The sequence below is a fragment of the Anser brachyrhynchus genome, assembly GCF_964034855.1.
Source record: "Anser brachyrhynchus genome assembly, chromosome: 1".
In the NCBI taxonomy this organism is placed as follows: Eukaryota; Metazoa; Chordata; class Aves; order Anseriformes; family Anatidae; genus Anser; species Anser brachyrhynchus.
The window spans coordinates 35,617,493-35,629,692 of NC_137694.1; the positions used below are offsets into that span (position 1 = coordinate 35,617,493).

A 12,200-nucleotide genomic window follows, 5' to 3' on the forward strand; every position below is an offset into this window, starting at 1 on the left:
ATAGAACAAAAGGCAGATGTCAGGGACAGTTTCTTTCCTCCGAAATGGAAACAACTGTTCAATACCTGCAAGTGTTAGCATTACGTAATTCCTCCTGTAACATTACGTGACACACTGTCTACCACCATCATTTCCAACAATGGAAAGAATATGACAAAGCAAGCAGCGTTTTTCTCACTGTCTCACTTTCTGATATCCTTCTTTAGTTAGAGCCTGTTCCTACTTGTTCTCTGGCTCTGGACAGACCTAAAGTTCCTTAATAAAGCAACTTCACAAGAGAACTGCTGGGTAAAAACTAAATGTCTTTATCAAGACCATTGTCACTGGAGAACCTTAGCTGCAACTGATCAAAACAAAACAGAGGAAGTATTTGCCCATTTTGCAATTTCCTTTTCTAGCGGGCTCCAATCACAGGCTTCTTATTTCATGGACAATTAAATGAGTTCAAGAATTCTCCTGAGATGAGGAGAAAGAACAGACTAAAGAGAACAAGGATTTAAAAATGATAATTTCTACTAGAAACAATTACACTGTGGGAGCCAACATATCATTATGCAGTGAGCTCCAGCATCGGCTCTGCCTTCAAAACTAGCAGCCATCTAATACCTGAAACCCTCATGATCAGCCTGACTCATCATCCAGTGGCAAAGACCAACTAAGAAAATGGTACAACAACCCCGAAGGCGGTATAACAGAAATGTACCTCTCTAAATCCTTATAATCTATCATTACTGTGATCTGAACTCCACAGCACACTGCTGAATCAGTAGTGTATTGTGTATACAGCAAAATTATGCATGTTTCTCTCTAGGTTTCTGATGATAATGTAGACTGATACACACTAATTTTCTGAATGTCACATAGCTATTCAAATATAAGCAGTTAATAGCTTTCTTAGGATTGTTATACTTACTGTGACATAAAAGATTTTTTGTAAGCAACTGGAAGTGCCAAATGTAAATAAAAAGAACAGATATATACATGCAGAGGCAGTAACTTTAAAGTCACGGTATGTGGGCCAGTAATTTGAAAGATGTTATTTCCAGGTCCTAATAAATACAGACCTTCTGGTCAAGACCAGACTACCTATAGAAATTAAAAGAAACAGCTTCAAATTTTGTCTCCAGGAAGGGGGCCATGAGTAACCAATAAATGCTTGAGTTATGATGCTGACAGAAGGACATACTGAGACTGAAATATACAACTCAGAATAGCTGTGGACATAAGGATTAAACAATGATTTGTTGTTTTTTTCCAAGAAAATAGTAAAGTTTAGGTAGGATTTGGTACACTCAGATTTTTATCCTTTTGTTTAACTGCTGAGAAGTTTTGGGGTATAAAATATATTTTGCTTAAAATATATGCAATATATATAAATGCAGCTTTGAATCACCTCAATTGTTCACTGGTGAGAAATACCTCAGGTGACAGAATCAGGCCTGTCATGTTACTTTGCCAAGAAACCAGAAAAGTTTGCAACTGAACTGAAACAGTGCTGGACCAAAACAGTCCAGCTTCAAGAGAAATGAGGGAAGTGAAGCTGTCTACTGAACCACTTAACTGTGCACATAACTATTCACTCAAAAGAGAGTGGAAAGGCATCTAAAATACACAACAGATAAGCAGTGAACTTAGAGTGTCCTTATGTGTATCATGTACCATATGTATATTGCACTCATTTTAACCCAGTATTTAATATGGTAGTATTTACTGATAGTATTTACTGATTCAGAGAAAAGAAATTTCCCCCAGTAATATTTTTGGTATTGTTCCCACAAAGTAACTGTGAGAACCAGGCACAAGCTCTGGCAGGCAACAAAGGAAGGCTGTTAGAGACTTACAGTTACTGCTACTTGAACACAGGGTTGAAAGCTGAAAGATGAAGACTTTAAAATGTACATTTCTACCTGCTGCCATGGCAAAATCATGGACAAAGTTTCCTTCTGTCAATCATTTTCATATTTTGCTAAAGTGTAACTCTAAGTAGCAGAGGAAAAAAAAAAAGATTAGAATTCATGGAAAAGTTATTGGGATTGTCACAAGCTAAGCTATTAGCAGAATGCATATGCATTTACAGCATTTAGTTCGTATCCATTAACTAGATATAATTAACCACAGTGACAGAAACAGGATTATATAGCCCAAACTAGTAGACATTATTGGATTTAATAAATACATTAATGTAATGTAAGCTATGAGCTACAAAGATTGAACTCACTCATCATCACTGAGTAATCTGCAATTTTTACAAAATTCTTATTAGATATCTACTTAATTTGAAAAGTTATTCTAACAAATTGAATATTACCATTAATAAAAAAAGACATGGGAATAACATACCAATTCCAAAATGACCACTTCCGTGCAATATGTATGTAATATTATATGTGCTTGTGTTTAACTTAAGTTTTTCTCAAAATGTTCTCCTAAGCTGGAGGAAGGACATAAACTGATTTTTTTTTTAATTTAGTCAAAACAAAACCAAACTACTCACCCTTCCATGTATCTATTTTCATTTTGTGTGTCACGTTAAAATAGCATATGCAGTAGTCTTGTCTATATTATCGATGACAACGTGGTGGCTATTGGACTGACATAATGGTCTTAAGGAGTTTCCAAATATAAATATATGCTAATGAGATAATCCCTAGAGCACAGATATGGAGGAATGCTATATAAATAATGTCACTTCTATTGCAGAATTGGTTCCAAATTAATTGTTTCTCTCTAAAGCTCTAATTATCAGGAGGAATGCAGTTAGTCAGAAAAGATGAAGTTTAAAAGTGCATAATGTTTAATAGCTCATTAAATAGAAAATATATTGTAAATTTGGGAATCAGAATGACTCGCAGGTAACTGTGAGATGATGGGTCATGGCATATGAAAAGAGACTTTTTTGGCAGGAAAGCAATTTGGTAATACTGACTGCAGACTACATTTACTTGACATTCGGAAAGATTATATGACACCAATGCAGATGAGATGAACAATGAGGAGAAAAGGACAGGCAAGGAGACCTAGAGGAGAAAAAGTTAAGTGATGAGTGTCTGGGTGGATGAAGAGGAAGAGGGGAATACAAGTGTCATTGCTGTGGGTTCAGTTTTTAAAGTGGGAATGAGAACAAGATTATTGAAGAGAGTGCATTCATGCAGCTATTGTGATAGCTGTGTCAGCACTTTTGCCACACAGGGTTTTATTTAAGATTCATATAGGTGAATAATTAGCAATTCTATAATTTGTCTTCTGATAAGAAAACATAGTAACTGTTATGTACCAGTTGCTCTGAAAAAGCAGTTGCTTTAAAAAAGTTGCTTTAAAAAGCATACTTCATTTTATGAGTGTGAAGTGTGTATTTGCCAGACATCAAATATGTATTTATAACAGATGCAACAAATCAAAGCAATGCCAAAGAAATTCTGAAACATGTAGGAATAATTGCACTGCTAAAAACAAAAATAAAAAAATTACATCACTGCCTCAAAGTGAAAGCTCAGAAAGGCTGAGCTAAGCTCAAATTTTCTCCTAATACATTTCCACACAAGCAGTGACCCCAACAATTACATGAAAGGATGCAAGCATGATCAGAATGGAACAAGGCAGCTGTGCAATTGCACATGACCAGCTTGGTCACAGCCAGATCAGGCCATGCAGGCCACGCTGACCTCCACAACGTGAGGGCTAAAGCCCCATACATCCTCATACAGTCATCTAAAAGCATGAAGTGATGTATTGAGCACAGCAGTATGCGGGTTCAGATTCCCAGATGAAGCACATGCATCTGAAAAGAGGAAAAGGGTTACCCAGAGTTACTTTTATTTGTTTTGTTAGCTTTTGACCGCAAGATTATCCCTGTGGTAAAGGAAAAACTGGGGTACAATCACCAAGAATACTTCTATCAAATCATAATGTTTATAATCAGAAAATAATAAAATCATGTTGCCATAAAGGAGAATGAATCCACATGGGAGGGGAAAAAACATTTCCTATGGCTGGAGTTCAGCCAGCGCCTGGATTCATGGCTACTTATTTCTTTGAACATTACACAAATACCAGTGTAGTGCCTTGGTTATGAAGGTCTGGACACTTTGGCTGTGTGTTTGAAGTATTATCTTAATTCCAATGTAAGTGATATCCCTCGTGATTTTAGATTGAACAGAAAAAAAAGCAGGATCATGTAATGAGAAATGTCAGGCAACATTAACCATATTGGCTGATAACATCGTATCTGAATTTATAGCATGTTATGTTAGCATACAAATACGATTTTTCTTGTCTGGATTCCAGTAAACTTATATACCAGAACTTATCTCACTTTATTTACTACAGTTACCAGACCTCAAGATAAAATTTACCATCTTATTTAAATATAGCTTATTTGTTATAATATATAGATTAAAAAAAATCAAAGCTAAATAAACACAGGTAACACAGTCCTGAGAGACTATTCTTCTCCTGCTATGGCTCAGAAAGAGATCCTTCTTCTGTAGTTAAGCTTTAAACATGACCTCATTTCTTGCAGGAATACCATAGCCTGATATACTTCGTCAGAAAGTGATATTTTACTTCAGCGTCATGCCAGTAACATCACATTTGAAGAATTACATGATTGTAATTGTAGTTTCTAACGCTATAATACAGGGTAGGTACTTGCTGCACCTTTCTGAAAATGACCTGCTGTTATACGGTCTCTGTTCTGAATATAACGGGATTGGATGTTTATAGAAGGTGTAGGGCTGACAATCCATCGAAACAAAGCTCAAGTCTTAAATTTATACCCAGAATACAGACACAAACATAGCCGTTTCAGCAGCACCCCACCCACATGCCTTCAACACCGATCACTCTGAGCAGTTAGCAACATTTATTCAGGCTCGCTTCAGAAAAGTCTGCAAGCACATAATTAATTTGACTAGTCCCATTGAAGCTACATGCTTGCAGCTGAAATGCCTTGCTTGATCAGAGCTCGGTTTTTGCCTTGCTGTGCACACAGCAGGTGCACATCATCATTTTTGCCAGTGGTGACTTTTGTGGCTTGGACAGTTGTACAGTAAAATCCAAACGAAGACTACTGACTCATTTCAGATAAGCCATGAAACAAGCTTCAGATGGTACCAGCTCTCATCCGTTGCTGGAAAAGATCCAAATTTCAAAGACTGGTACATACAAACGGCACGGAAAACCATTATCTTTACTGAGAGCTACCAAGCCATTGTGATGTACGTTGCATGTCATGAAGTTCAATGATACACCAGCTAACGATGACTTAAGGTTGAGCCTAGAACTCAAAAGGCCAAATGGATATCTTACACAGGAACAAACACAAGAGAAGTCTCAAATGAAAGGGGATCTAGAGTGGGGTTTTAAGCCAGTGCTCACATATCCCCCATTTGTGTGGCCATGCATCAGGAGGCACCCAGCCTGCACATCAGAGGCTTTGGGACAGGTTCTCTCACACATGGTGTCACTTGGTGAGGGAGAAGTCACGGGGAGAGACTGTAACCAGGAAGAGTGCCCCATAAAAAGGTGCTCAGAGGAGCATGAAAAGTCACTTGGTGATCCAGGGGCAGCACTCTGTCCTCTGCCCCATCCCTTGACACGACAAGTCAGAGACAAGCAAAGGGCCATACACCACACAGCTAACCAGTTTTTGCTGAGGTGGGCTGGAGGCCACTGCTCTCTTATCAATATGGGATGCAGAAACTGCAGTGGGGGAGCATGAGGAAAAATCCAACACGGGAGCATCACTGTAAATGTGAGAGACTTTTCAGGTCTGTGCTCCTGTCTCCAAAGGAGCTAGTGTGAGACTGCATGTTACTGAGAGATTTATTTTAAAATGCATTATATCATTCTTAAAAAAAAAAAAAAAAGCAAAAACAGAATGCTAGACAATTACAGTCTTGTTCTAATAAGCCAGTCAAAATATAGACTATTGCAATTATACCTCCTTGCATTTCGAAAAGGAAATTGCTTTATCGGATCAAGCCAATGGTCCATCTAGTCCCGTCCCTCATCTTCAATAGTGGCTGTTAATATTACAACAGAGGCAGTATATTTTCCACACAGCAAGAGGCCAGCATACTACCAAAAGTAAAAGTTTGGTTATTTATTTCAAAAATGTCTCATACTAAGCAACCCGTTTCTTAATCATTTTGTTATTTATACAACCGAATAGGTTTGTTGAGCCGTGCTCATGCATTTATTAGCCTGCAACATTTGGCAATCTACAGCACCTTTTGCAGCCTTCGTTCACATTCATGATTTAAGCATAGGCTACCAAACAACTAACAGTCTAAAAAAAAAAACTGTATGTGCTTTCATCTGTGTGCTTCCCTGTACTATGGCTCTCCCCCCGGCATTGTTAGAGGGATGCTTGCAGTAGAGGAGGCTGTATGCAAGCCTGTCCTGGTGTCGTGAGACCGGTGTGCAGGTTTCCTATTACAAGATCAGCAAGATGTGAAGTGGGGTTACTCAAAAACGTAACATAATTCAGATTATGAGGTTTGATGGGCTTTAAACAAGGGACAAACCCAACTTCCCAATTTTTACACATGCAATTATATACACGATTGATTCTAAATCCATACAAAGCATTTTCTAGTGCTACATCAAGCAATAGCTACTGCTACAATGCTTTCTACAAATCAGTATTCCAACCTAGCAGAACACAAGAAAAAGCTAAAAAAGCCTTTTTTAGTGACTCTTTCCCATTTTATTTGAGTATGTACTGTCCTGCCACAACTAGTACTGTAAAGCATTGTCTTTATTTTTTCTCTCTTCTTTGAAAGTGTTTTTCAAAATACACTGCATGAAAGAAGCTCTATAAAGTGCCTTGAACTGTTTATCTTAAAAATGTGACTCTTTTTCCAGTAGCAGTAGGAAAAAGTACATTAGGTGGCCATTATTATTTTGTCTTCTCTTTTGATAAATAACTGACTCTGTATGGTAAATAAGAATGGCTGGCAAGGGTGTATAAAGAATCAAAGCACAGAAATCACTACCTTTCCAAGTTGTACGCAGAGCAAAAGGCAACAGCTCTGTAGCTGTCACCAGGAAAATGAATGACATTATTGTTGATGTTGCCACATTCATTCCTATGCCTGATGAGTTTTATAAATCTGACTTAGTTATGAGGAATGTTTTGAAGTATATATTGGTGGCTCACAAAACTGAATAACTGGGCCAAATTCCCTGCTGAAACGGCTCCAGCGCTGTGCTTCTGTATTTAAAAACTATTTCAAATCCACTTACAATGGATTCTGTGAAGCTCAATACAGTATGTAAATGTTTTCTCACCCTAAAAAAAGTAAGTGAAATCCTTTTTTAAGGGCACACTTAAATTCAGTGATCTAAAGATAATGGAGCAAATCTCCAGCTGCTTTAAAATGTCAGAGCTTCAACTACTTCAATGGAGCAAGGGAAATCCACATCAGTTGAGGATGCCCCTCTTAACACATAAAAATTGTCATGAATGGGGACAGGTCAGTGTTGAGCTCTGCTGACACAGGAGGACCCTTCTTTTATATTCATCCAAACCCAACTTTTGTCTCAATCCCTTTAAAATTCAGCATTTCAAAAGAAAAATGGAAAATGCATTTTCAAATGAAAAGCACTTGCTACCTGAATTATTTGGAGCTGTACTAGAAAATGAATGGGAGAAAGACAACAAACATGTCATTTGAATGAGATATTTAAATACAGACTGTAAATATGAGACTGAACATTAATTAATTAGATTTGTGGAGTCTTCACTTGCTGTAGCCTTTGTATCATCATGCAGTCTTTGTTTACTTTCATTTATTTTCTTTGTTAGATGACGTTTGACTAATAAATACATTGATGAATTGCATCAGTAAATGCCATCCATATATCACAAAAATAGAATGTACTCAGTGTTTCTGGCACAGTGAGGCTAAAGGATTTGTTGCTGTTGTTGTTTGAACTTTCAGTACATAACAAAGGGAATACTACTGCTGTGCTGGATAAACTTCCTGATTTTTGTTTTAATTTTCAGTGAACAAACAGCTGCAGAATAATGTGACTTAATGAAGCATTTCTAATAAAATACTGCAGAAGTTAAAACGGGGACATAGAACTGCCTGCTCACTGATAGTTGTACTATTCAGAACAGTTTTTCAAGATGGTGATCTCATTTTTGTGTAGATGTACAGTATTAGGTAATGTGATTTTTCTGCCTTCCAAAGTCAGTGATTTCCTTTAACACAATAACTAGTTAGCATTTTTCTATTACTTTTTTATAGTTGGTAAAACGTACGATATAATTAATGCAATATATTGCTAATACACTATTTATGCCTCACACAGGTTGGCAAGTAGCAATACAGCCAGCAATAAATTTAAGTGCAAAGATGCTCAGATCTAAAAAATTCCATGGTATGTTTTGCTCATCAGAAACATATAGCCTGCATTCATAAAGAGGTCCTTTATCAAGCCTGTCATCACCTGTGATGAAATTACGGAACTTCTTGACTGCTACATGTTTTTCTGCTGTCACAATTCAGTGTAAAGTATTATTTGCTTTATGTAAATCTAGACGGGGTTCAATGAATCATCACTTTGCAAGTTGCCAGTAAAGCAATCTCCAATACCCATCTGTAGACACATCCACTTACTTCCGCACAGAACTAGTTATTCATGTATTCCCCACCAGAATTCACAAGTGCATCACAAGCACCTACATGAGATCTCTCTGCTCATAGGAAGAGACGGAGAAAAAGGTTACTTGGTCTCATATCTGGTATGATAAAAGACACTGCCATATTAGACGTCATTCTCTGATTAAAACTGTCTGACAGGAGTCAAGATTTTACCTCAAAGTCACCCACTACCAGCAGCATATCTAAAATTAACACCACATTTTTTGAAAACCCCCTTCTGTTCAGACAACATGTGGAAACACTGAATAGTAATCCTGATCTGCAATTAACTAATCGAGCCAAGCCTTCCACTAAAATTATGGCACTTGGATAGTTTACATTTATAACAGTAGCAGTACTGTAGTTTGGGGAATCGGGACTTTATGAAACCAAAAAACACATAGCTTTCAATATTGCCTCAGCAGTATCAGCTCCCCAAAATAATTTTTTCATAATGAAGTTTATATGAATTACTTTACTACTTTTAATTACGCACAAAATAAATTAGAGACATCAATATGAAATGACTGTGCAATTACTGTGAAAAAGTGTAACAGATGTAACCCTTGCAACCCCTGAAAAAAATGCCTTAGTATGCTCTTTCCCAACTTCAGCTCAGCTGTATTCACAGTACCATTGAACTGCTCGTTTTTAGTGTGTACCTTATGCTACAGAAAATAATCTTAATTTATCAATTTGACATCATTTAGGTCAGCCCATAAAGCAGCTTTGAAGTGTTAAACATATAGCAGGCTGAATGTTAATGTCTGAAACCACTTGGTAAGACAGAGAAACCAGATAACAATTATCATTTAGTCAATAGTCATTTAAATGTATCCAGTGCTGTGAGAAGACCCTAAGACCCCGAATGTTTTATGGGGCTTCCAGGGATAGGGGCTGAGTATGTTTATTATTCAAATTGGCTGTTCTTCAGGAGTCAAAGCCCGGTTCCTTAAATACAGAGCTGGAGCCTACTGGGGGGAGAGTGGTGGCAGTGAAGTGCTTCGTGCCTTAAAACAATACTGACAATATCCGAGCAAAAGCTGGAAAGAGACAACTGTAAGTACACATATAATTTCAAGTGCTTCAAGCAATGATTTTAACTCCTGGTAAGAATGAACCACACAGAAGAGACATGAAAGGCAACTCCTAACAAGGCAGCGCAAGCTACTGCTCTTTATCCTTCGCCCAGGTAACGGGGTGTCCGATCCTACAGTTCAAGGGAACAAAGCGGGTTATTTTAAAACTCACTCTTGCAAAGCTATAAATGGCATGGAGCAAGGGAAGAGCCTTTTCACTGCAGAAGACCGAACCTGTGGTGTATTTAGTAGGTAAATGAGTTCCCTAAAATGGAAAGAAAGCCACGCAGAGGGGCTGCACGCCCTACACACCACAAGTTGGGGAGCTCTACACACAGAAAGGGAGTCAAGAGCCATCTCTTTATCGCTCCTTTTCTAAAGGATTCACAAAGCGACTCCACGCTCTTTTAACCCCTGTCTGGAGCCGTCCGACAAAGCGTCCGGTCTCCAAACCCCCAAGTCCCCGGGGGTGCAGCGAGTAAGCGCCCACCCTCCCCACACGAGCAGCCGGGCTGACAGACCCCTGGGCTCCCCCAGCCCCCGCGGCTGAGGTACTTCGCCCGAATAAGAGGACCTCAAGCGATGAGGGAAAAAAAAAATACATAAAAAAAAAAAAAAGAAATAAAACGCGGCAGAAGGGCGGCAGCTGCCCCCCTCAGCCGGCCTCCCGCAACTTTTCGGCCCCGCGGCTGTCGGCTCACCTACCTGCAGCCCCGCTCCGAGCTGGCAGCACCCCGCGAGCGGCCGCCTCCCGGCGAGGGGGAGCCCCGGCCTCACCGCCCCGGCATCGCCGGCGCCCGGGGGCATGGAGCGGCGCCGCGCCCGCCTCGGCTCCCCTTGGCTCGGCTCGGCACGGCTCGGCACGGAGGGGAAAGGCAGGCGGGCAGGCAGGCGGCCGTCGGTGCCCGGCTGTCCCCCGGCTGTCGGGGAACGGAGCGGGAAATCCGGCTGGGGGGATGCGGGAGGGAGGGCGAAGTGCGTGGGGAGGGAGGGGAGACTCGAAGTGGCTCGGAGTATTTAAAAAATAATAATAATAAAATAATAAAAAAAAACACAGAGAGGAGGAGGAGAAGTAGGGGCTGGCTGTGGGGCGAGGAAGTCCTGCAGCCCGGTGCGGCTCCGGCCCCTCCGCCAGCTGCGTGCGGTCCCGATTCAGCCCCGGCGGCGGAGGACGGGAGGAAAACCCGCGGCGTCCTGCAGCAATCCCTCCGTTACCGCGGCTCTGATTGGCCTGCCTTCCCCACACGGCTCGCCTTCCCCTCCTGCTGCCTCCTTCTCCCTCTTGGGAAAAGTAATTGGAGAGCCGGAGCTTCACCTTCAGCAGCAGCAGCAGCAGCACCGCGCAGGGGCCGCCCAGCCGGGGGGCGGAGGGGGGAGCCCGCCCTGCTCCTGCTCCTGCTCCTGCTCCTGCTCCTGCTCCTGCTCCTGCTCCTGTTCCTGCTCCTGCTCCTGCTCCTTCCCCTTCTCCTTTCTCCGCTCGTCACCCCCCCTGTCGAGCCCGCTTGGCGAGGGTCTGGCGGGGGAGCGGGGCTCCGGCCGCCTCCCGCCCGCCCCCACGGCTCGGCTCGGCACGGCTCGGCTCTCCCTCCCCTCCCGTGCCCACCCTTCCCTTGCCGGGCAGCGGGCGGGGGGCTCCCAAGTTTCTGCACACGCACACGTGGGAGGCGGCGGGGAGAAGACGGGCACCTCCGCGCCTCCCCCGGGACCCCCGCGACGGGGACACGGGGACGGGACGGGCAGGGGGGCCCCGGCGGCTCCCCCGGGGCGCGGGGCAGGGGTCGCGGCGGCTGGAGCAGGGGCAGGGGCAGGGTAGGGGCAGGAGGGACGCGGCGGCGCCGGCAGCCAAAAGCTGGACTGTGTCTCCCTCCAGAGGGAGAAGGGGAGAAGGGAGGCACTCCCGGCAGCGGGGAAGCCCGCTTTCCCCCGGTGGTGCCTGCCCGTGGGCTCCCGGGCTGGCTCCGTGCTGCCGGGCTTGGGGGACTGTAGGGGAATTTGTTAGGGGTCAGAGCCTGAAGGGCTCTTCTCCTCCTGTCCAAAGCCGGGAGGGGCCGGCGGTGGCTCGCCACGGCTGCTGATGGATAGGGGGGAAACGGTGGCGGGTGAGGATAAGGAAAAGCGCAGCTTGCTCCTTTATTGCAGTGTGGTTTGTGCCATCCGGAGGGGGATGCAGAGATGTGGAGGGGAGGGGGCCAGAGGTGGGCAGAAAGGGCCCTCAGTCATTCCAGTGGTATCAAACAGAGGGCCAAAGTCTCGGTTTTCTCCCAGAATGCTTGTCCGTTCCTAGGTTAAAATGGGAGTGCACTTTGGATTACCAAGTACTGATAATCATCCATTGCCTCATAGATATATATTATAATTTGTATAAGCTTGTATAACAGCATATTTTCAGAAAAGAAGCCTTTGTTGAGCCTTTAGCTGTCATCCCATCTTGTATGATGCTGATGGTCAACTCTGAGAAATGGAAGAG

At 42.4% G+C, this 12,200-nt stretch overlaps 1 protein-coding gene across 6 annotated transcripts in view; it reads right to left on the minus strand.

Annotated features, from left to right (window-relative positions):
- Positions 1-11,026, minus strand: part of TAFA2 (TAFA chemokine like family member 2) — a 193,361-nt gene extending 182,335 nt beyond the window's left edge. For all 6 annotated transcript variants that reach the window (XM_080557493.1, XM_080557501.1, XM_080557500.1 and 3 more), the window contains exon 1: positions 10,439-11,026. The gene's annotated coding sequence lies outside the window, so the exon portion shown is untranslated. The remainder of the gene's footprint in view (positions 1-10,438) is intronic.
- Positions 11,027-12,200: the final 1,174 nt, after the last annotated feature.